The sequence below is a fragment of the Callithrix jacchus genome, chromosome 7 (genome assembly GCF_049354715.1).
Source record: "Callithrix jacchus isolate 240 chromosome 7, calJac240_pri, whole genome shotgun sequence".
NCBI classification, from domain to species: Eukaryota; Metazoa; Chordata; class Mammalia; order Primates; family Cebidae; genus Callithrix; species Callithrix jacchus.
Window position 1 is genome coordinate 24128676 of NC_133508.1, and position 25732 is coordinate 24154407.

General features: G+C 41.1%; 1 protein-coding gene and 1 long non-coding RNA gene across 2 annotated transcripts in view; one reads left to right on the top strand and one right to left on the bottom strand.

Moving 5' to 3' along the window:
- Positions 1 to 3233: 3233 nt before the first annotated feature.
- Positions 3234 to 25732, top strand: part of KIAA1217 (KIAA1217 ortholog) — an 820488-nt gene continuing 797989 nt past the window's right edge. Inside the window, exon 1 of the mRNA XM_009000044.5 lies at positions 3234 to 3728. The gene's annotated coding sequence lies outside the window, so the exon portion shown is untranslated. The remainder of the gene's footprint in view (positions 3729 to 25732) is intronic.
- Positions 10527 to 11747, bottom strand: LOC118143167 (uncharacterized). The gene is made up of 2 exons (XR_004727359.2): positions 11471 to 11747; positions 10527 to 10774 (listed from the first exon to the last, which is right to left on the bottom strand). It is a non-coding gene; the product is annotated as an uncharacterized LOC118143167 (long non-coding RNA).

Genomic DNA, 25732 nt, shown 5'->3' on the forward strand with positions numbered 1-25732 from the left:
GCCTTTTCCATTTATTGTGCTTGATAATTGAAGTACCTGGCCATAGGCAGCTTACGTTTGAGAGCATAGTCACAGACATTGGCCTCTGGCCTGTTGGGCTATAATTGCAGTGGCTTGACTCTGACTCTCTTCGCACTGATTAGGGCAAAGTCCAGGGCACTTTGATCTAACAGTGTTTCTGAACTCATCGGCAATACATGCATCTACCCAACTTAAATGATGTGCTGCTTCCTAAGCGATGGGAAATATTTGTAATGCACTTTGGCCAGTGCTTCTGAGGTCCAAACCCCAAACTTTTCAAAACATGCATATGTTAATAGACCAATGTGAAAGAAATCTCACAGGCTAAGGGCAGCAAATGATGTTTCTATGAACAATTAAAATCTTCACTCAGATTGAGTCACTGTTTAGCCATTGGTATTTATTGTTTTCAGAGTTTGCTTTTTCCTCTCCTTTTCTTTCCTCTCTTTTTTCTCTTCTCTTCTTTCCATCTTTTCCATTTCATATATATACACATATGCATGTATATATATGTGTACATATGTGTATGTAATACACATATTTGTTTCACATATATGCTATAGGGTTCAGCTTAAAATAAATACTAAAATGTAGTTGTTTTGGCGGGGTGCAGTGCTTATGCCTGCATTTACAGCACTTTGGGAGGCTAAGGGGGTGGATCACGAGGTCAGGAGATTAAGACCATCCTGGTCAACTCTTTTTCTACTAAAAATACAAAAATTAGCTGGGTGTGGTGGCACTTGCACATAATCCCAGGTACTCCGGAGGCTGAGTCAGGAGAACTCTTAAACCAGGGAACTGGAAGTTGCAGTGATCCCGAACTGCTCCACTGCATTCCAGCCTGGTGACAGAGTAACACTCCATCTCAAGAAAAAAAAAAGTCGTTATTTTATACTCTTTAAATAAACAGTTCAGTCCACATATATTTATTAAGAGCCTGCTGTTTACACCAGGCACTGCACTGGGTCCTAAGGAAAGAAAAACAAAATTCCTGCCCTTGGAGGAGCTTGTAAGTTGAGAAGGAAGGCAGTCATGCCATCAGCCAATCACATCAGAATGGCAAAACAGTTGTAGAATTGTGGACAGAATACAGTGGGAAATAGGGAAGAAACGCTTAGGCTTGCCACATCAAAGCAGCATTCCTTACCGTGGCATGGCAGCCAGGCTGATACCTGCTAATACAGCATTACTTATTTGCTGCATCGAACCCTCGGAAGGAAAACCGTGACCCAACAAAGATGGTTCATGTGTACCAGCGTAGCTGCCCCTTGACAATGTTTTCAAATCATGCCTTAAATTTGTCAATGACTTGCCTGTTCCCTCACTATAAACTGAATTAGCATTTTCAGGATCAGTGATTCCTACTGAAAAATTGCTGCTTTTTGAAAGACGCAGAGCTAGGAACCAGTTATGTAATTCTTTCATGATGTCAGGGTGCTTCCACATTTGCACGTTAAAAAATAGGTTGATTATGGTTGCAAGAAAGCCTCTGGGTGATGAATCTACATGCTTCTCTAATACTCCTTTGATCTAATTAGGAGCATGCTGGGCAGTACTTTACCTGTTTTAATTATACTATTTATTCATGAAATCCAATGCACAGTTAAGGATATCCATAATTTTGTCTAATTAGCTAGAATTGGAATTTTCAAATGTGAGAATGTTTTAGATTATTAAACCTAAAACAGTAGGCTAGGATCTCAGGCTTGCTTCTATTTTGTTAAGCTTCCATTTGAGAATCAAGAGTGTAATGCAACTTTCTGCTGCTTCATCTAGGTCTGACCCTACTGCAGTAACTTTTAAAAAGTTGTAAAAAAGTGTTTGTGGCTTGGGAATAATTTTACCCCTTTCCCACTTCCCACTCTCTACTCTTTCCATTAAAAATATTTTAATGAATTAAAAAGTCATCTTGGCGAGTAAACAGTGGCTGGATTCAGGAAGCAAGAAGCTTGCAGTTAAAACCCGTTGCCACTCGACGGGGCAGAATTGCTCGCTGCACTGGAGATCACTGCAGAGCGCGCCTGACGCCTCAATGCTGACAGCAGATCTGGCGCGGGCTGGGGCGCATTGCACATTCTGCTCTAGCCGGGAGGCGGCGGGCAGGCAGCTTTGGGTTGTGCACTGGGCCGCGAGGAGAGATGCGCAGAAGGCACAGGAACCAGGCATTCAGCCTCAAGGATGGCTGGGTCTCTGCTAAGGGAACAACGCTCCAAGAACAACCTCTAGCCATCCCAGCACCACCCAAAGACCCTTCCTTTGGCGCTTTCGCAGAAAGTTCCTTCTATTTTTGGCCTCCAAGACAATTTCAGAGAACCAGTAAAGTTGGATGACAACGTGAATCGTTTTCTAGTGTAAGGTCCCCCGGGAATGGCAAAACTCAAAATGTAGCCTCACTGAGGAGCTCAAGGAACTCTACTTGGAGTTGTCACCCCTATGACTGACCTCAGATCGAAGACCCAAGGGCGGGGCCTCTTGCATCTCGAATCCAGCCTCGGCCTTGAGCCCTTTCGCTTGCTCCGGGTGCTTTAACTCAACTTGTGGGGGAGGTTCATGCAGGGAGGGAAGTCAGGTGGGAAAGGCTGGCTCCTTTGATCTCTTTGCCGCAACTTAGTAGACAGGGGCCCCTGGCTGGAGGTTTGCTCCGAGTAGACGAGAGGCACCCTTGGCGTACCAAGCTGGGTGCCTTGCGGGGATCCTGCCTCGGGGGTGGTGGTTGAGAGGACTTTGAGCTCTTCTTCCCCAAGCAGAACTCCTTCCTACAGGAACGTGGAAACCACCTCTCCCACACCGTCTACTCCACTCTTCCCCCTAAACCTCTAGCGCAGCTTTTAAAAAGCATCCTGTACAGCCTCCAACTTTGGGGAAAGAGAGTGCCCATCTCCCACTCTCCCACTGCCCGTACCGCCTTCATCCCTTTTCTGTGGTCGCCTCCGAACTCTGCTTCCCTACTATCCCCTCCCCGACCTGGAAGCGAGCGCCCCCGGCTGTTCACGGCAGCCCCTCGGCGCGCGTTTGCAAGGAGCTCTGTCTCTGGCTCCTCATAGGATCCAGCTGCGGTTCCCATCCGTCCCCAGCCCTGCGGGGCACACGCGCGCCTGCACACGCACGCGCTCACACTCCCGCTCACACTCGCGCGTTCTCCCTCCCTATACCCCACCCTCCGCGCCGATCCTCCGCCGGGTGGAGGGTGGTGGGGGTGACGTCAGGACTGCAGTCCAGAGGAGAGCGGCTGAAGAGGGCTGCACGCTCCTCGCCCAGCAAGCGGGAGGCGCACTCGGGCCGCCACCGCGGCCGCGCTCCTCCCCCTCCTCTGCACCCGCCGTCACGCTGCCCGCCCGAGGGAGAGCCTCGAGAGCCTCCAGGTGAATTGAAAGTCGTTTCCGGGGGAGGACGGAGAAGGTGCTGCAGTCCTGGTATGCCCTGAAACTGCAAGTCGGACAGAAAGGACCCGGCGGAGGATCAGGGCGCGCAGCGCTGTGCGCAGCATCCCGGGGCTGCTGGAAGCGGCCACCGCTAGTCTGGCAGCCGGGAGCGGCGGCGGGACCAAGGCCCCGGACACGCTCGCCCAGGAGAGACCCCTTCCCCCTCTTGCGCATTTCGCAGCTGCGCTGGCGTGGGGCATGAGAGCGCGGTGCCTCCAGGTCGTCGCGGAGCAGCTGCCAGTGGAAGAGCGAGGAGAGGCGAGGGGGCGGCAGCTTCGGCCCGAAGTAAGTGCAGCAGAAGTTTGCGTCGGTTGCCCCGCCGCTCCCCCAGCGCAAGTGGGAGGCACGTCTTCTCCCCTCCTTGGCTAAGGAAACGGAGGGAAGACTTATGAGGGAGGCTTACGCGGGAGAGCAAGTGAGCGTTTCCGGAGAGGGCAAGGACCCCCCAGGAGGGCCAGGCCGGGAGGGGTCCCAGTGCAGTGGTGGGGGTGCCAAAAGGGGGAGACTCCCAACTGGAAGGAGAGACTGGAGAGGAACCGGACCCCGGGGATCTCAAAAAGGGAGGGATGTGGAGAGAGTGAAGGTTGAGGCAATCACATCTATCTTGGTGACCTTGGGGTGCCCCCCTGGAGTGGTGAGCCAGGGGCTTATATGGGCGCGACTAGGATGTTGCCTGGTTTCTAACTCGGGGGTGCGAAGAGGGCATCGCTCTTCCTGAGGTCTGGAAGACGGGGAAAGAGGAGAGAGAACCCGTCCCGAGACAGGATGGAGGGTGGGGACCCCGGGGAGTTTGGAACTGGGGGTACGGAGTGGGAGGTTTGGGTCTTCTGAGACGCTCCAGCCTCTACGGAGGCAGTAGAGGTCGAGGGAGGAGGCAAATGTGAGACTTCGGGTCGCTAGAGTTGATGTCCGGCGCCTTTGGAACCTGGTCATTAATTCTTGTCATCCGGAGGCTTCGCGGAGGGCGACAGCACCCGGGAGCAGGGTGACCCCCGCAGCTGCCGGCCTCCCGACTGGCTGCGCTCCCCGCGCCGCCGCTGGTCCTCGGAGTCCCCGGACTGTCCCGAGTTGCTGAGAGGGCGGGCGAGACGCAGTGTGTTCAAAAGAGACCTTCGAGACCCCCGACATTCTGCTCACTTCATTTCGGGGGCATGTTCAGCTCTTTTGGGTTCTCTCTTTCCTAGTGGAATTCTCCCGAGGAGGTTTTCTTCTTTAACTGGCTCTACTTCTAATAAGAGAAAAAAGTTAGTGGAATCTGCTGCGCTCGTTTTAGGGTCAGAGCCCTGCAGAGGGCAGGCGAGGACGGCGCGGGCCGGCTCACCCACCCTGTTCTCACCTGGGGAGATCTCTCAGGAATTTGATATTAAGTTTGATGAAATGATCCTAGGAAAGTGGCGAAGGCATCTTCCCCGAGAGTAGGACTTTCTGTGCTTAGAAAATGGAAATCCCACTTAGCTTCTGATACCAAGGCCACACTTTAGAGAGAGAGGAAGATAGTTAATTAAAAACTAATAGCATTTAGTTGAAGACAAAAGTCATTTGTAATGCATCCTGGTCACCTAATTTCACTCTATCCCCTCAAAACACTTTATGGGGCCCAACTATATGTGTGCCAGGCATTGTGTTAGATGCACGTGCAACAAAGATGATTCATGTGTGGCCTCAGCATTCTGGGAGCTTATACTCTGTGCTAGAAGTGGTTGAAGGAAGGTGGAGAAAATGCTTGCTCCACAGGGAAGGGCAGATGCTACCTGGTTTTAACCACAATGAATCACACTCCCAGCTCATCAAGTGTGTGGCCGGATATTTGCTACGTGGTATCCTCCTTGAAGGCAGGATTCTGTTATTTGTCTTTGATTCTCAGAGGCCACCACTGCACCTGCACATAGTAGGTCATCAGCAAGTACTGTTAAATGAATAAATAAATGGATGAATTATGCTTAGTATCCTAATGAAAGCTGTCGTGCCAGGCGAGCATGTAAAGAAGAGAATGAAATACAGGGAATTGGAGAAAGCAAGAGGGAAGAGGAAATAAGGTTCATGAACATTCGAAAGTATATATTCTTAAACAAGTGGTTGTTTCCCATGTTCATGCAATGGAAATTAACAACACCCATCTCAATTCTCTGTGAAATACATGCATCTCTGAACACTTAGATTGCAAATGCCATTTTTAGAGCAGAGTCTCTGTTAACATGCGGTGCAGAGATCATAATGCCCTGCTCACGTGCTGTTGATAATACGATGACTGGAATATCTCTTAAGTGAGGCTGATGGGTAAGAAACACTTTAGGATCACCATAAGAATTTCTTCACGTATCGAATAGTATTTTGCTACAAATGTATGAATTTGTACCTTGTGCTTTAAACATATTTAATTTAAACTTGATTAAAATATGTATATATTGATTTTACTAGTAAAGATTAAACACATGTATGCAAGACTTTCCTTGGTTTTATCAATTGAGCCCAAGTCACTATTGCACTAAGGAAGAAAGTAATAAATTCCAAGGTGGGTAATAAGGATTCCACTCCCCCACCCCCTGCCAAATTTAGTTTTATTATTTCAGAAAACTAAGCCCCCCCCCCTTTTGTTAAGTGTACGACAAGGCCGGGTACAGTAGCTCCCTCCTGTAATCCTAGCCCTATGGGATGCCGAGGTGAGTGGATCGCTTGAGCTCTGGAGTTTAAGGCCAGCTTAGGCAACATGGGGAAACTCATCTCTACTAAAAATACAAAAAAAAAAAAAAAAAAAAAAAAAAAAAAAAAAAAATTAGCGGTGAGATGGTGCACACCTGTGGTCCCAGCTACTTGGCAGGCTGAAGTGGGAGGATTGCTTTAGCCCAGGAGGATGAGGCTGCAGTGGGCTGAGACTGTGCCACTGCACTCCAGACTGTGTGACAAAATCAGACCCTGTCTCAAACAAAACAACAAAAACAAATTTTAAAAATGTGTATACAACAAAACTACTTACTTCACACTGCTTTTTCAGTGTTTATCAATGATAATTATAACTCAGTAGTTTGAGTGAAGAGTTTATAGGCAATAATACTGGTTTTAGTTTTTGGAAATGTCTCAGGGCTATGTGATTTGGGGCCGTTTGTAGAATTTTTGCGTACCTTATTTTCTCTACTTATGAAATGGGATTATTGTACTTTTTAATTAGGCATTGAAAATCAAAACATGTTGATGTAGAGCATTGCTTCGTTTTGGGCTTTGTATTCCGTAGTTAATTTCATTAATTTAGTATATCAATATTGGCAAGAAATGTATAATTAGTGAATAGGAGAAAATAGTATATTTTCCATTATTGAGTATCTTGCAGATATTTTTAAGACAGAGCTCTAGGAAGAGTATTCTGTTTGTGGATAATTTATGGTGGCTTAAAATTTATTTTGTACAATTAAATGTAAAGAAATACTAAAAATGGTAGCTAAACTTTGGAATTCTTTAACCAAACATTGAGATATTTCTTCATTGTAGATATTTGATTTGGATTATTTCTGGAAGTGCATAGCTAGATCAAATGACTATTTGAAGGAGTCTTGCAAATTTGGCAAGAAGTTCACTCCAGGAGGCAGAAGTTTATTTTGGAAATTTAGTTAAGGGAAAGAAATGCTGAGGTATAGGAGTGTGGGGTCATAGATTACCGAGTTTAGAAAATATCTAGCCTCGTTTTGCAGATGAGAAAACTAGAGCCAAAGTAGTGAAGGGTCTACATTTCCCAGGGTCACATTCAAACGTGTGAGTTCCTTATGTTGCCCATTTGTAGGCTTGAGAGAAAATCCCATACTCAGGATACCTTAACCCAGGGGCTGTCTAATGGATCTGCTATCCTTTTTTTTCTTTTCTTTTTGGGACAGGGTCTTGCTCTATTGTCCAGGCTGGAGTGCAGTGGTGTGATCTCTACTTACTACAGGCTCCACCTCCTGGGCTCAAGCGGTCCTTTGACCTTAGCCTCCCAAGTAGCTAGGGCTGCAGGTGTGCACCACCATGCCTGGCTACTTTTTGTAGACACGGCTCCTGCCACAGACTCCAAAAGTGCTGAGATTACAGGCATGAGCCACTGCACCTGGCCGAATCTGCTATCCTTGAATTTGCCTTCTCTCTCATTCTCTCCAGCTCATACCCTCCCCTTGCCCCCATCTCTGAGTGAGGTCTCCCATTCCCACCCCCTACTTTCACTGCTCCTGCTGCCTGATCAGGTCCTTCCGAGGGCAGAGCAGCAAAGGAATTGGTTGGAGTCCTGTGGCTCTCAGCCTCAGACAGGGGTCTGGTCCTAGGCAGAGCTGTGAAGTCAGTGAAGCTTGGACTGGGTGTTCTCCACATCTTCTTTCCTACATGTGGACACCAATGTACATCAAAGAATTATGGTTTCAGAGCCAGAAGGGGCTGCAGAGACCACCTGGTCCATCCTAGAGATGAGGGAACTTGGGCCCAAAAAAGGTTCTGTAGTGGTCATGTCACAGCCATGGTCAGGACTTCCTGGGTGGCATTGGTGTTCCCTTTGACCGCTTGTGCTCTCTTCTCCATCAGATGGTGCTGGCATCTGATCGCTCCATAAAGTGAGCATGTGGGCTCTGGAAGGAGGCACCTGCGTTAAGTTCCAACCCTGTATTTCCCCAGCTATGGGCCTATGAGCAAGTTATTGAAGTTGTCCAATACTTCCCTTTTCTTTTTTTTTCCTTTTATTTTAGAGACTGGGTCTCCCTTTGTCACCCAGGCTGGAGTGCAGTGGTGCAATCATGGCTCACTGCAACCTTGAACTCTTGGGCTCAAGTGATCCTCCTACCTTGGACCTCCAAAATGCTGGGATTACAGTCATGAGCCACCGTGCCCAGCTGTCCCTTTCTTTATTAATAATTTTTTATTCTGTTTTATAGCTTAATACCTATATACACATATAGATGTATTTGCATAAGCATTTGTTAATTGCTTTTCTCCCGGATCATACATTTTAGAAGGGAAGGAACCATGCATTTCTTGATCACTACACATCTAAGACCTAGCACACTGTTTGGCACACAGTGGACACTTGATAAAAATTTGTTGAATAAAGAAATGAATGAAAATAAATGAAGAATGAATAAAAGAATGCTTGAGTGAAGTATACATCACTTAGATAGAACTGGAATCTTAATCGTGAGAGTCACATTCTCTAAAGATTCTAACTCTGAAGTACTGTTTCCTTTGCTAACATTACTTTCTGGGTAGATGTGACCCTAATATGCCTGATTCCCACTTCTCTTACTTATTCCTTCTCTCAGTAAGTGGCAGCCCCATTTTTTGTGATTGCTTGGGCCAAAAATCTCAGAGTCATCCTCTCACAGAAAGCATTCAACTTATTAATAAATCCTGCAGCTAGGCCTTCATTATATAATCCAAATCTGACCAGTTACCACCATGTCCCTTGCTAGCAGCCAAGACCAAGCTGCCATCATTTCCCTGAATTATTCCAGTGACTTCCTCACCTCTCTCTGCTTCCATCCTTGTACCACCCCCAAAGTCTAGATTCTGTACACAGAGCAGTAATACTAACACGTAAGTCAGACAATGTGACTTCTCTGCTTAAGTTTTATAATATCTTCTCATTTCTCTCATAGTAAAAAAAAAAGCTCTTATAATTAACTATAAAATTCTACACTACCTACCTGCTCGGACCTTCTGATTTCTCTCCAAATTTCCTCTTTAATTGCATGCTTCCCCCACACTGCCATCTTCCTGTTTCCATCACACACCGCACTTGCTGTCATCTAAGTAACTTTGAACTTCTCCAGATACCTGCTTGGCTCCTCCACTTCCTTCAAATGTTTTCTCAGGTTCATCTTTTCAATAAGGTCTTTCTTGGCTACCCTGTTTTAAAGTACACCCCTCTAACTTTCTATCCTTTTTTGCATTAATTTCTCTCTTTTTTTCTTTTTCTCAAAAGGGAAGTCCTAAGGTTGAGCCAGAGCATTAATTTCTTTTTAGCTCTTGTGGTTATAAGAAATTCCATATATTTGACTCACGTCTTTGTTGTCTTTTGTTTCTCTCCCTTACCAGAAGGTAAGCTTCATAAAGGAAGATTTTTTTTTTCCTTTTTCACTCATTTCTGAATCCCTAGTGGTGAGGACAATGCTTGCCACATAAAAGGTAGTCTGTAAATATTTGTTGAGTAAATAAATGGGAATAAAATAGTACCTATATCATAGGGTCTTGTTATAATTACATGACTCCACACACGCTGAGTGTTTAGCATAGTGCCTGGCATTGGGTACACGCTTATTTAATATAAGACAATATCATTATGGTGTCGTCTCACCTCTCCTGGCATTTCAGTTCCTCTTTTGGCCAGAATTGTGGTCAGAGGCAGAACTCTTCTAGAATCCTTAATACTATTTTTGGAAATGACTTTGAAGAAGTCCCAATGGCTGTTTACATCTGCTGCTGGAGATAAGTAGGAAATAAATGCAGTTATCTTTCCAAGATATGGAGTAATCCTCTCTGTGAAATACTTTCTGTCTTGGGAATGCTGGAAGGTTGCAGTTGCACATTTCATCCTCAGGGTGAGAGAGCCACATTCTATTATGATATCCACGCAAGTCCTCTTCAGATGGGTTAGCCACCTGTGTTGGTTTTTCACTACTTTGCTGCCTCTCACTGTTGGGTTTGCCTCTTCCTGGTCTTAACATGACAGTTCTCACTGATGGCCTCCTGAACCAACAAAGTTTAGCTGGAGGAGGTGTGAGGTCATATCAACTAACCAATGAAGCATTACGTGAAAAAATAAAAAACAAATAAAATGACCCCTGTAAAGCCCTCCCTATGGTTAGGAAGAGCCTATATAAATAGCCTAAATAAACACTCCTTAATTGCTAAATAATAGCCTGTAGCTGTTTAAACACCCTATTGGCTGGGTTGATAGGATATTTTTACGGCTTTACCAGGACACTGAGCAGATACTGTGTGTATGTGTTAAAGTTTAGTACCTTATTACATTTCTGTATAAATTAGCATACTAAATTCTACAGATCGTAATTCCTGCTAGCTCAAAGCAGTCAAATTTTAGAAGTTGACTCCACAAATAGTGCCTTCAGTCCCAAGTGTTTACAATGGTTTTGCTTTACCAGAGAAAGATATCACGTTGTGCCCATTTTTCACGCTAGAAATAGAGAGCCTTGGGTTTAGTACTTGTAGGTTACCAGGTCTTTTCTTAGCATGCTCCGTGACCTTGTCCAATTTCTATTAGTTTAGACTGTTTTTTTCCGGAGCCAGAAAAAGTTACCACAGCAGCAGAAATGGGGCCAACAACTTTGAAGTGCAGCGTATCTGAGAAATTCATTTTCTTTTATCTGTAAAAGAGATGCAGACAGAACAACTCTTTAGGGGAGAGGGAGAGAAGAGACAAGAAGAGAGGAGAACAGAGAGCTTGGAGTGGGTGGAGAAATATGGACTCCAGATATAATCATACAATGAAACAATGAAACAAAAATGGGAGTGAGTTTCTAAACAACTGGGTTACATATTTTTTCTTTTGCCTAGTTCATAAACACATTGTGCTCTGAACGTTCTTTATAAGTAGGTTGTTGGGAAATACTTTCTGATAGAAACAATGTTATATGTGGAATGTAGGTTTCCAACTGCCTTGGGGAAAACCTGTTTAATTCATGGCTGAGCATTCAGAAATAATACTATAGTTTGCCTTTTCATATGGGAAAATGAGTCTTAATTTGTAATTAGTAAAATCTTAATTGCCATCATATTACACCATGAAGATTCAGGTTGGCATTTTTGTAAGTAATCTCTCCCTTGACTCCTTGGTAGTTTATTTAACAGAGCAAGAGAACACACACACACACACACACACACACACACACACAAATGTATTTTGTATGTGTATACTACATATATAAAATATACTCTATATAATCATTCTATTGAATAGACAAGATCAAATCCACTTATTTGCCACCTTTTTAAAATTATAAATACTATTAAGTTAATAAAATGTAAATAAATAAGATATATAACCAATGTTACCTACGTACATATTGAAACTTAAAACTCCTGTAAGATGCATCTCAGTGTTTCTGTATCCATCAATGTCACTCGTGGTTTCTGAGGTCCTCTCCTTGTCTCCTACCCTGAGGCCTCTGTAGAGACCCATTCTGCACAAGATGTGGATGGTTTGCTTGTTGGAAACTCACTGTGAATTCTCATCTCAGTTTTCTCAATGTCACCCGTTAGACACTGGCGTCTAATACACCTTTGCAGAAGAGGCAAAGCAGCGATCATTCCTTCTCTGGTTGTCTTTCTTCTCCCTCTGCATTCTGGTCCCTTGGGCTCCTTGATGCAAAGTGTGACCAGCCCTCCCTCTAGTGGTGATTAAAAAATCTTCCCTCCATGCCCTGGCTAATGCCAAGAACTTGTTCTCACCTGCTATAGTCCTGGCAAGTGGGCTGGGCACTTCTCCTTCCCAGCAGTCTCCAGGGATCGGGAGTGGAGACCTTCCTGGCGGTCACCCATATGCATAGAACAGATGTCCCAGCAAAGAAGGTACAGTGTGGGAGTGGTGGTGGGAGGATCAGACAGTCACTGTGAGAGTCTTTGGTTTCTTTTCTTTGCAAGATCAGGACATTGTCCTACGTACTTCCTGATCCACCTCTAGCTTTATGCCACGGCATCCCACCTGCAAATTCCCTATGGACCAAAAATCTGACTGTAAGTTTCTTCCCTGCTTTCTGATTTCCGAAAAGCAGAAAGATGACAAGATTTTCTGAAGGTTTTTATTTAGAGATTTGCCGGCTCTCTGCAGGGGGAAAAAAGCCCTGATTTGTACTGTTTGCCAATTTCTGTCTTGTAAATATTTCTGCTGTGGCCAATTACAACATGACATCAACTGGGCTGCAAAACTCTTAAAAATTTAACAACTGGCTCTCGTGAATATGTACAACCTGGCGCCCATACTGCATTGTTTTCGCTGCTAACAATGATGTAAAGAAAGGGTATGTTTGCCTCTTGTTCTTTCTCATCCTTCTGCTCTCTTCTTTTTGGTAAATGTAGAGAAAACAAAAGGTATAGATTAGGGGGTCAGTAAACTTGTCTATAAAGTCCCAGAGAGCAAACATGCTTTAGACTTTGCAATCCACACTGGTTTTTGCCCCATACTCTTTTTTAATTTTAAAAAGAAGCCCTTTGAAAATGTAAAAGCAAAAAGCAGGTTGAGAATTAGGTTGGGTTTGTGGATCTTCATTTGCTGATCCTTGGAATAGAGGATCAGGGTGGGTTTTGGAAATACAAATTTCAGAGGACTGGGGTGATATATACAATATTATATATATATATGTATGTATATACATAGATGTGTGTTTGTACTATGTATTATGCACACACACAAACATTTACATATATGCATATATATATTTCAGAGAAAAAGTCCAGACTGAGTGAGATTATTGTGAGGATTTCCCTGTAGAAAACTCCCAGGCTGGGGTCTTAATTGGGAGAATTAGGTCTTTGGAGAGTGGAGATGGGGAGATGTGAGGACACTGGGGGTGGTGAGCTGGTGAGCTCAATGGTGCGTAAGGAGAAATGTGACCTCAGGGTGTCTTTTTGCTTTCCTTCCTTCTCTTTTTAAAAAACAGGTTTGTTGAGATATAATTCACATAGTATAAAATTGATCCATTTAAAAAGTATAGTTCCATTTTTTAAAAACATATTCATAAGGTCGCGTGACTATCACCACCATCTAATTTTAGAATATTTGTATCTTCCCTAAAAGAAACTCCCCTATCCATTAATTGTGGTTCCCTTCTTACCTTCCAGACTGTCAGCCACTGAAAACTGCTCATCTGCTTTCTGTTTCTATAGATTTGCTGATTTGGGACACTTCATATTGATGGAATCATAACAGTATTTGTCCTTTTGTGATTGGCTTCTTTCACTCCACATAATGTTTTAAATGTTCATCTGTGTTGTAGCATGTGCCAATAATTACTTTCTTTCTATTGCCAAATAATAGTTCATTGTATGGATATATCACATTTTATTATCCATTTATCAGTTGATGGGCATCTAGGTTGCTTCCAATTTTTGGTTATGATGAATAATGCTGCTGTGAAGACTAAAATACATATCACTGTATGCGTATATGTCCTTATTTCTCCTGGGTAGACACCTAGTAGTGGAGTTACAGGGTGATATGATAACTATGTTTAGCATTTTAAGGAACTGTCAAACTGGTTTCCAGAGCAGCTGCATTATTTTACATTCTTGCCAGCAATATGAGGGTTTCATTTTCTTCACACCCTTGCTGATACTTATCTGTCTTTTTGAGTAGAGTCATCTTTATGGATTTGAAGTGGTATCTTGTGGTTTTGATTTGCATTTTCCTAATGACTAATGATGTTGGGCATCTTTTCATGTGCTTATTGGACGTTTACAGATCTTCTTTGGAGAAATGTCTATTCAAATTCATTGTCCACTTTTAAATTGGGTGATTTGTCTTTTTATTATTGAGTTGTAAGTGTTCTTTATTTTAGATACAAGTCCCTTATGAATATTTTCTCTCTTCCTGTAGGTTTTCTTTTCACTTTCCTGATGGCTTATTTTGTAGCACAGAAGTTTTAATATTTTGATGAAGTACAATTGTAGTTTTTCTTTTGTCACTCGTGCAAAAAATGCAGATTTATTAAGATTTATTCCTGTGTTTTCTTCTAGGAGTTTTATAATTTTAGCTCTTTCTTAATTTGTCTACAATTTAAGTAAAGATATTTGTATATGGTGTGAGGAAGGAGTCCGACTTTATTTTTATGCATGTGGATATTCAGTTGTCCCAGTTACGTTTGTGAAAAGTAGTCAAATTGTCTTGACACCCTTGTTGAAATCAATTGACCGTAAATATGAAGGTTTATTTCTAGAGTCTTAACGTTATTTCATTGAGTTGTATGTTCACTTTTATGCCAATATTACCTTGTCTTGGATACTGTAGCTTTGAAATGAGTTTTTAAATTGGAAATAGTGAGTTATTCAGCTATGTTCTTATTTTTTTTAATTGTTTTGGCTGTCTCAGTGCTTAAGTTTCCACATACATTTTAGGGACTGCTTATCAATTTATGTTAAAAAAAAAAAGCCAGCTGGGGTTTTGGTAGGAATGGTGTTGAGTCTATAGATCAATTTGGGAAGTAATATCATCTTAACGATATCAATTATTTTGATACATTAGCAGAGGATGACTTTCCATTTACTAAGGTCTTTATAATTTTTTTTAACAGTGTTGCATAGTTTTAATAGTATACATTTTGCATTTATTTTGTTAAATTGATTTTTAAGTGTTTTATTTTAGATGCTATTGTAAATGGAATTGTTTGCTTAATTTGATTTTTGAATTATTCATTGCCAGTATATGAAAGCACAATTGACTTTTGCATATTTGTCTTATGCTCTGCAACCTTGCTGAATGATTGAACAATTTTATTGTTTTAATAGCTTTTTGGTAGATTTATAAAGAATTTTCTCTATGCATAATTATGTCATCTGGTAATAGAAATTTTTATTTCTTTCTTTCTAATCTAGATGTGTTTTTCTCCCTCTCTTTTTTGCCTAATTGTCCTGGCTAGATCCTGTAATACAGTGTTAAACAGAAGTAGCATAGGTGGACATCCTTGTCTTGTTCCAGAGCTTAGAAAAAGTAAAAACACCCAGTCTTTCACCATTAAGTATAAAGTTAGCTGTAGGTTTTTCACAGATACACTTTTTCAGGTTGAGGAAGTTCTCTTTCTCTTCCTTCTTTGTTGAGTGTTCTTTAGTATGAAATGATATTGGATTTTTTGAAATGCTTTTTCTGTGTCCATTAAGATGATCATTTGATTTTTTTATCATTTATTCTATTAATATTATATATTAATTTGGATACTAAACCAACCTTGCATTCTTGGGGTAAATTCCACTTGGTTATGCTGTACAATCCTTTTTATATGTTGCTGGACTTTTTGAGAATTTTTGTTTATATTCATAAAAAATAATGGTCTGTAATTTTCTTGTGATTTTTTTGTCTGTTTTGGGTGTCAGGATAAAAGTGACTTTTCTCCTTCTATTTTTCATGCTTAACACTGTTGTTCCAGGCACTTTTGGGACATGTAAGGTGAAGGGAAGAGAAGAGAGTGTAAGGCTGATAGTGAGTTCCAGTCAGCAGTATGGAAGAGGGGAGGAAAATCCTACATAGATTCTATAGATGCCAAGGATTCTTAGCTGCCACATGGCCATCAGGCTGGGGACCTGTTTTTGGGCATATCCTATGTGAAGAATGTGTTCTGTTCTGTTCTTTTTATACACATATTCATTCACAATATTTGTTGATCACCTGCTAATAAGAAGTAAACTTATTACCAATAAGTTTAAATAGACTGACTTGTCCTATGACAACATATAGGTTAAAGAGGTAGGAAGACTCTATAGCAATTGCAAACTAAGTATAAAATTACAGCTATAATTTGTATGATGAAGGAAAGATTCCTGGTACTGTGAGAGCATATAAGGTGGGGTTTGCTCTGGTGTTCTGGTGGTGGGAAGAACATCCACCAAAGCCCTGATTTAGGAAGAAGGGATGGAAGGCCAGTGCTGGGGGAGCAATAGAGCAGGAGGAAGGGAAATTATGGGAAGGAGAAAGTAGATAAAACCAGGCTACCTGTGACCTGGAAGTCTGGTGATAGGCCCATGTCATTATCCTCAGAGCAGTGTGCTTTCACTTTTAAAATGTCTTTTTCTGAAGAACTGGGGACTGTTGCCTAAATGAAATCACCAGAAACAGAAAGTCAAATACTACACTTATAAGTGGGAACTAAATGATGGGCACATACAAGGTGGAATAGTGGACCCTGGAGACTCCAAAAGGTGACAGAGTGGGAGGGAGTGAGGGCTGAAAAATTGCCCATTAGGTACAGTGTTCACTACTTGGGAGATGGGTCTACTAAAAGGCCAGACTTTACCACTACACTATATGTCCTTGTAAGAAAACTTCATTTGTACCTCCTAAATCTCTAAAATAAGTATTTTTTTAAAGGCAAAAAATAAAACGCCTTTGTCTGGATTCATCTGTCTTATTTTGGTTTCAGGTTTTTCTTAAAGAAGAAACTGTCATTCACTATTTCTGCTCTTTCCATTCCGGTTTTTTATATTTTTGAGACTCAAAGTGGAGGCAAGAGAGAAATGGAATTGAATGAAGGATTTAAAAAATGCTTTTAAAAAGCTGGTCATAGAGGGAAGGAAGGGAGAAAAGCAGGGTATATTAGTCCATTTTCATGCTGCTGATAAAGACATACCTGAGACTGGGCAATTTATAAAAAAAAAAAGAGGTTTAATGGACTCACAGTTTGATGTGGTTGGGGAGGCCTCAGAATCATGGTGGAGGATGAAAGGAACTTCTTACATGGCATCAGACAAGAGAGAATGAGAGCCAAGTGAAAGGGAGTTCCCCTTATAAAACCATCATATCTCATAAGACTTGACCTTATTCACCACCATGAGAATGGTACGGGGAAACCACCCCCACAATTCAGTTATCTCCTACCAGGTCCCTCCTGCAACATGTGGGAATTATGGGAGCTACAATTCAAGATGAGATTTGGGTGGGCTTATAGACTAACTCTATCACAAGTTTATTGAACAGCAGCAGAAGGAGGGGAGCTAGAAGAAGCAGGAGCATACATCTGTCTGGTTCAATCACCTAATTTTACCAGTGGGTGCCCTGAGGCTCAGAAGCACTGGGTGACATCCTGGTTCACAGAGCCTGAGGTGGCAGAGCCAACGAGGGAGCCTCAGTGTCCTGGCTTCCTTTTGAGTCCTCACTCTTCCCCAAGCTGAGCTTTAAAGGACGGGAGAGCGAGGGGAAGATTGCAAGTAGAAGAGGTCTGATACGCACAGGCCTTGAGGCAGTCCTTCCAGAAAGTCACTCTGGTTGGAGCACCATGAGGGACCAGAAGATGGTGAGGAATGCAGTGGAAGAGCTAGGCAGGGCCCGAACCCCTCCAAGAGGAGTGCAGATTTATTCTAAGGATGGCACGAGGAGTTTTTAAAAGGGGGACTAATGCAAAAAAGATTTATGGATCAAGAAGATGACTCTTACTAGTTCATGGAGAATGGATTAAATGGGTAAAGAGGAGAGTTGGAGAGTTGAAGACAAAGTGATGAGCAGCAGACAGACTAGAGCTTTGTTTTAAAGTTCAAATTGCCAGGACTTTCAGGAATTCCAAGAGGAAGATAGCTATTCCTAAACTAGAGGAAAAGGGCAGTGTGGATCCTCCTCTAGGCGGTTGGGTTATTCTAGAAGCAGATGTATCGGCTCTTTCTGAAGCTCTGGAAAAGTATAAAGTTTTCTGTTAAGGTGTTCGTGGCTTACCCTTCAGGTGTTTTGACCAGATGTTGCCCCACAAGCCTGTGGCCACGTGACACTTTGGATATCTCCTCTCAGGTATTTAGCTATAGTAGTATTGGGGGAAAATTATCCAAGAAATAAAATCTTCCAGCTGGGTGCAGTGGCTCACACTGGTAATCTTAGCACTTTGGGAGGCCAATGTGGGTGGATCACTCAAGTCCAGGAGTTCACGACAAGCCTGGGCAAGTTCACGACAAGCAAGATCCTGTTTTTACAAAATACTTCTAAAAAAAAATTAGCCAGGTGGTGTAGTGGTGCACACCTGTGGTCCCATCTACTCTGGATGCTAAGGTGGGAAGATTCCTTGAGCCCAGGATGTTGAGGCTGCAGTGTGCAGAGAGCATGCCACTGTACTTTAACCTGGGTAACAGTGCGATATCCTGTCTCCAAAAAAAAAAAAAAAAAAAAGAAAGAAAAGAAAAAAAACAGTAAATAAATAGAAACTTCCTTTCATTTGGAATGCCCCTCCTTATTTCCTAATGGAAAAATGATTACCTATTTTTCAAAGCCTTCCTGTATGATGAAACTCTAAAGGCATTTATTTATTTAAGAAACAATTCTATGGGATTAATTATGCTCATCTATGCCTTTTTGCTTTGCCTATGTGGTCCTTATTGCACTTACAGTGTTCTCATTTTTCTGTTTAACTTAGAGGTACAAAGCCTAGAGAGATGAAGTAACTTGCCCAAGGTCCCAGGCAGTCAGGGTCCATAGTCTGCAAGCTTAGCCATTGTGCTGTGCTATTACTAGCTGGGAGCTCTTTGGGCAGCATTACTGACTGCTTCTCTTGCTCTCGGCACAACTCTGTTATGTCGTACTACCCTATTACGTGAAGAGTTAATTATTTGATTTTCTTCTCTGGTTGAGGGTGAGCAAATTGAAGGTAGAAACTGTGTGTTACTTATTTTCATATTCTAGTGTTAGATGGGTAACATGCAAAGTGAATGAATGAATGAATGAAGAACATGAATGAATGAATGAATAGATGGCTGAGAGAATAACTGAGGAAGTAGAGTGGCAGGTGTGGGATGGGCCTTCTTACCTTATGCAGGCTGCACTTCTTCTAGGCCAAGGAGTCCCTGAGCTGCATTACAATTCAGGCCAGTGTAATTTCTGGCTTTACCATCACATTATTTTAAATTTTCCATTATTCCTTTGGTGTACTCTAATCAAATAACACTGTTCTCAGTTAAACAGATGAGGAAGCTCCCACTCTGGCAGGTGTTATACTCCTTCACACAGTTGCTCTGTTGTCACCAAGGACACTTCTACATCTGATATTGATTTAAATCTTCAGTTATGAATGTCTTGAAGATGACTTTGTAGAGAATGAAGATTGTATTGGCTCAAGAAACTGTAAAAATGGGTAGAATATAGTGCATCCTTGTTCGTCCAATGTGAGAAACAGAGGATCCTCATTGATAAGCGGTTCACAAGGCATTTTGTTCTATTCTGAGACAAACTTGAAAAATTGTGAGTGTTCTATTTGGTGTCGAGTGTTGAGAGTATTTTGGAAAATTCATTCTGTTTTGCAGACAGTTCAAGTTGTGTTGAACTTTTACTCAAAGATTTATATAGCTGTGCCTTGATTTTGAAAAATTTGTTTAAAATCTGAATTATTGAAGAGATACATTAGAAACAAATGTCATTACAAAAGAATCTCTAGGTAGTTCACCACTTTGGAGTGGGTACAGTGAGTATAGGGAACGGGGTCTCCATCGCTCTTATTCTCTAGGGTCTGATCAATAAAACAAACCAATGAAGCAAGACTGCTAGCCAGATAGAAAATATAAAGGGTGATTTTGCTTTGTGGAATCTTCTGTGCACATCCTTGTAAAATCGACATTAAAATATTTCCTTTAGGCTTCATCAAAAGTGAGACTGTTGACTCCTACTCTTTATCTAGATGTGAGCACCACAAGCTCAGGTGTGCTTACAGAGGGAGAGAGGCACCAGATCTTCTAGGCCAAGCCCAATACCATTTGCTTGAATATGGATGAGGCTGGCAGGCTGGTTGCAGACAGAAGACATGGTAGGTGGAATGATGTCCCCTCAACCCCAGATGTCCACATCCTAAAAGCTGTGACTATTTTACCTCCCAAAGCAAAACAGACTTTGCAGATGGGATTATGTAAAGGATCTTGAGATGGGGATGATCAGTCATCACCTTGATTATCCAGGTGGGCCAATATTATCACAAAGTTCCTTACAAGAGGGAGGCAAGAGGGTCAAGAAGATGTGATGATGGAAGCACAGGTCAAAGTGATCCACAGGCCAAGGAATTTGAGAGGCCACCAGGAGATGGAACAGGCAAGAAACTAGAGTCTTGGCAGACAGTGTGGTATTAGTGCATTGAGATTTCTAGCCTATAGAACTCTAACATAGTAAATTTGTGTTGTTTTGAGCCACTAAGTGTGTGGTTTTTTACAGCAGCAATAGGAAATTACTATAGAAGGTTTGGGGACATGCATAGATGTGCTTGCTACAAGGGAACAAAAAGGAGAACCTTCTGGGTGTCATCGCAGAAAGTGAAGGACAATGAAATGCTGTTCACTAGGAAAGGATGGTCCAGTCAAAGTCAAGCTTCAACAGATCAATCAACCACCTTCCTCTTCTGGGGAAGATGAGTGAGAGAAACAAGCGAATTAAGGTGTCTCAGAAGGGAGAAGTTTAACTCCAGGAATTAGAGACTCACACAACCCTTGGAGGATAGGAAGCCAAGCCTGGTATTATCACTTTCAGGAAATCTGAACTGTGGGAATTGGAGAGAAACACATTCCCTAAGTGAGTCACAGGAGGATGCCCAAGTCAAGAGTTCAAACTCAACTTCAGTTGCCTGTCTGCAGACATTGCCAGAGAATGACTTTCACCTTCCAAACCTCATGTGAGATGTTCTCAATGGTGGGCTCTTCCAGTTAACCTGCAGGCAAGGAAGAAATGTAGTTTCCAGGCATTACCCCTCTGAGAGTCAAGGGCTGAACTGTACAGGGTATCAACAATACCTGGCAGAGAGGTGACAGAAAATTATGGTAGAAGTTTGCTTCTCTTTAGTTTGAGTGGAAGGTGGAACATAAGCATCTCTCTTACATCCATACCCCTGTGATCCCTTCACCTGCATTCCCGTCACCAATAACTTAGAGTTTGCCAAGACTGGGAGATGGTTTTAGAAATGGAGAAATAAGCTCAGTATGATAGTCAGCAGCAAGCCAAAAATGTTCATTGACTTGATACCATTATAAGCCAAGTCAATGAACATCTTGGCAAACTCTAAGTTATTGGAGAGCAGTGCAGTCAACTCAGTACAGACAAGATAGGAGACAGATGTGAAATACAATATTTGTGGACACATTTTAGATGATTGTGCTGTAATTTAACTGTAACTTACCAGGTATCTATTTTGAATGTACTTTATTTCAAGGACACTTTTCTTTGAAGCTTTTGACAAATAATTTAAGCCAAATTAATATTCATTGCAAATGTCAAGGGCAGCTGAGTTTTATTTTCATGGGGCCTTTGAACCTCTTTGTTTACGGGAAAGATCAAGTGTTATCATGTCATGAGTTCTACTTTTTAATACAGGATAAAGCTGTACATGTCACTGTCATCTAATTACTAATAGCTGTAAGTACCAGTTAATTAAATAATGCAGGAATAAATTTACTATGCTATGTTTCTTATTGCTCTCAATCAAGTATTTTTAGAATAATTTCTTATTACCTCTTTTCAGTTTTAATTGCCTCTTATGAATACAGAATTCCTTCTGGTATACCCAAAGCAGCCAAGGGAGTGGAGTTGTTAATGTGTAATGCAGCTTGCAGGCTCAGAGGGTGAAGGTGCAGAATGCCAGATCACCATTTCAAATCATGAACTAAGAGTTCAGAAAAGAGCTGGAGAAGAGTATGTTGTGGATTAATTGAGGTATTAGAAAATAGGAGCACAGATTGCAAATTACTAGGGAATCACTGAATAGAACTGTTTGAATCTACTGTATGTGCTCAGTAGCCAGGATGACTTTTTCAGGCCCATTCAGAGTAGATTTTGGTCTAGTAATACTGTTTTCACTTGACTTTTTGCTGCTATCATACTGAGTTATTTCTTTATTTCTAAGACATAAGGCCAATATCAAGAGCTATTGCTTTCAGCTCCTAGTCACTAAACACTTCAGTTTTATTTTATCATCAGAGATTTTGTTTTTATCCTTCCAATAAATTAGTTCAGTTTCTACCTAGGCAGACTATCGTGGACCAAAAGGTAGGTCCAAATACTTCTCTAAAAATGCATGTTAGAAAACATTCTCATGGTCCTTTTGGTGTTTACCAGCTTCTTTGGAATAATGATTGCAATGGTGTTGACCACTCTATGCATTAGGTTTCCAGTTAATATACAAGTTGTGCTCTAATATAGACAATCTCTAAGGTTTAGTTTTATTTCTTTGTGTTTTAGGAGCCTATGTTGATTCAAATGGTGATACTATTATCATTATTTGCTGTCTTTACATAAGACCACCCATTAAAACTTTTTGTAGCTCTAACAATTTGACTTGAATTTCTCCCAAAATATGTGATATAATTCTGGAGTTGAAGACCTTCTAAAAAAAAAGAGTCCATTTATATTACTGTATACCCCAGCAAAATTAATGCTTCGTGATCACCTATTTCTACCTCTAGCAATTTCATTTATAACCTTGATTTCAAACCTATTTCAAATCTCTTTAGCTCAGAACTTTCTTCTGAATTCAAACTTGCATATACACTTTTGTTTTAGGTACCCCACCCAGCTGTTTCATGGGCACCTCATCCTTAATATGTGCAAATCTGAAATTATCAGTCTTTTTTCACTCCACCAGAACTTCTCAGCCTTCTATATTTCCTGGCTCAGGGATTGATCCCAGCTAGTTGTCTGAGTCCAATATCTGAACATAACCTAGACTTAGACCTTTTCTCCATATCCAATAAGTTATCAGTTGCTAAAACCAACCTCCTAAATACATATTTCCCCTTCTCTGCTATCCTCTTTGATGTTACATTGCTGAAGCATTCATGATATTTCAGCTGCAACGATTGCAATAACTTGCTTACTACAATTGTCTTAGGGCAGATTCTACAAAAATCAAACCTTAAGAGGTTTTATGCACAAGTAATCTATGAAGAAATTGCTCCCACTCATGGGGAGTGGGGGAAAGTAGTATGGCAGGGAGAAGAAGCCAGGCAAGGATGAGAACTTGGGCAAATTTCTGCAGAGGACAGCTTCTGTCTGATCCTGCAGGCAGGATGACATGGTGACTTTGGTAGAGTCCTTCCACAACTCAGTCAATCAATCAGTCACAACTTGGACTTTCCTGAATATGCTGTGCTGCCTTAAGCCTCCTGCCTTTTTACCTGCTGGTCTCCTGGCCTGAAATATTCTCCTCCTCCTGTTCCCTGCTCACTTGACCTCTGGATTAAAAATGACTACAAAGTTTTTCTCCTGTTCTCCCTTTGTGATATCTTTGGGACTGTTCCAAGAAGTCTTGAGGTCATTCTTCTGTTTTGTGAAAATGCCATATATGCAAAGCAAACCCCAAATACAAAAGGAGCTGAAAAACCAAAGAGTAGGGCAAACAAATCCAGTTTGTAAGTAGAGGCTGGTTTATTAGGGAACTCATGGGCAGAAGCATGGTCTTAGGTAGCCATAAGACAGGTAGATCTTTGCACCAGTACCCCTGGACCCAGAGCTTATATACCATAGAAAAAGAGTAAATGTACTTTAGTTCTAGAGGGAATGTGCAGGACAATTAAAGTTGACCCTTCATGGGAAGACAAGAATGCTATATGCATCATAGCCTATAATTTGCCTAAAGGCAGGATTTATGATAAATATGTGTTTATGACAGATAACGTTGAGATTGTCTTGGTTTACCAAAGGAACAGTAAATAAAATAGAAATCTCAAAGGCACTCCTGGGATTGGGGTTAATCTGAAGTCAAAATGGCGGATAGGATCCAAGATGAAGTTACTTTAGCCTCCTCATATCCCATGGTGAGCTTCTCCTGGGCTGCCACAGCTCTGTGTATTGACTTGGCTATTTTATTTCATTGCAACTGTTATTTGCATGATTACCCTTCCCTCTAGGGGGATGGAAAAGACAAAAATCTTTTCATTTTTATCTGTTTGGTTTTTAGTCCAACACTTGTTAAGCCAATGAAGGAAGTAAAGAAGTGAAAACATTGATGAAAGGGCTGTGACTCTTGTTATACACATTAGATTGTAAATAATTTAGTTTCTGAGGAGCTTGAGATTCCATTAGAATATGTGATGTAAATAAAACTGATTTTGGCTTATTTCCTTTTTACTACTGAGTATGATGAGACCTCATGGTAAAAGCTGTATCAGTTTTAGAGTCTGTTTTATGTAGCTGTAAGATTTTACATTTCTTTTATGATTCACCATGTAAAATTTCAAATATATACTAGAGAGATTTAAAATGAGCATGAAATGATGACTAATATGTAAATTTGAGAATTCCGGTGTTAAAATGATAGATTTGTTTTCTTATCTACAAATATTATATTCTTAAATATTAGGTAGAACTGATTCTAAAGGAAGTAATCACATTACCCATATTTTAAAAATTAAACTTGCCCATGAAAGAAAAGCAAAGCTTACATGACACTTTAACTTTTATAACATTTTATTTAAAAGATAAATGTCATTACTCAGTTCACTAAAATGACCTTTAAAAGCCATGATCTTTAAAAAAGAAATGGTTTTCTTTTAAAGGGAAATGCATTGCACCAATTTGCAAGTTAATGGTTATATTTTTGCCTTAACAGTGATGAGAAAGCAGAAATTGAGGCCCAAATGATACAAATAGCATGTTTCAATCTTGAAAGGCAATATTATTATTTTTATTCCTTAAATAAGCTTTTGTGGAAGCATTCCGACTAATGCTGTAAGCAAGAGATTTATGTACATACTTCCATTAGATGAGGATATATCATTAAAATATATGAACATAATAGACATTGTACACACAAAATGAAACAAAACTATGCTTAGGGCATCTGCAACATTTCTTTTTATGAAATAAATAAACCATAGCTTTATTTAAATCTATCTAAAACCAAGCTCTGATTTACAGTACAGGCCTTAATTTGGATCATTGAATTCCCTTTGCATTCGTTTCTTATGCCTGAATTTTGTAACTACATCTAAATATGTAAGCTCATCAGCATAGTTTGTATGTGTGTGCTAGGAATCCTTTAGGCTAAAGAAATGTAATATGTAAAAGTTTTAGATCACCAAGTATTAATTAAGACATAAAGTTCCTGTATACAGTCATACCTACATGCATTTACAGTGTGAACCCACTTTGTCTTTCCTTGAATAAAATTAAAGTGATTGGATCTTTCCAAGTATCGTATTTACAACCAACTTCTCCCTCTGGAGGCTCCCTCCCTTCCCCATCTCCAGCCTGGATTGAACACACAGAAAACTGGGCATGATTTTATGATATAAATCAATGGAATGACTAGGCCATCTTACTAGGTAGGAGCAGCTTTTTAGATCAGCCTCTATTGTGTATATTACAATATATTTGTATGCATATAACAAAGAAACATTTACGGGACTTGACTGATTAAAGACTTCTTTCTAGACAAGTAGATTTTGAATTATTGCTTTATAAAGTAGACCCCGATTTACTACATGGTGTTTTTTCTTTGCCATCATCTATTGTTCTTTTGGATCCTAATTTGTCATTTTTCTCATGTTTTAAACTTCTCTATACAAGGCTTATTTATACTTGTCACTCTCCTATGCCTGTCATAGTCTATATTTATATTTCACTTATTTTAAGAAAATGCACAGAAATCCATGTTAAACAAGCAACTAACCACACA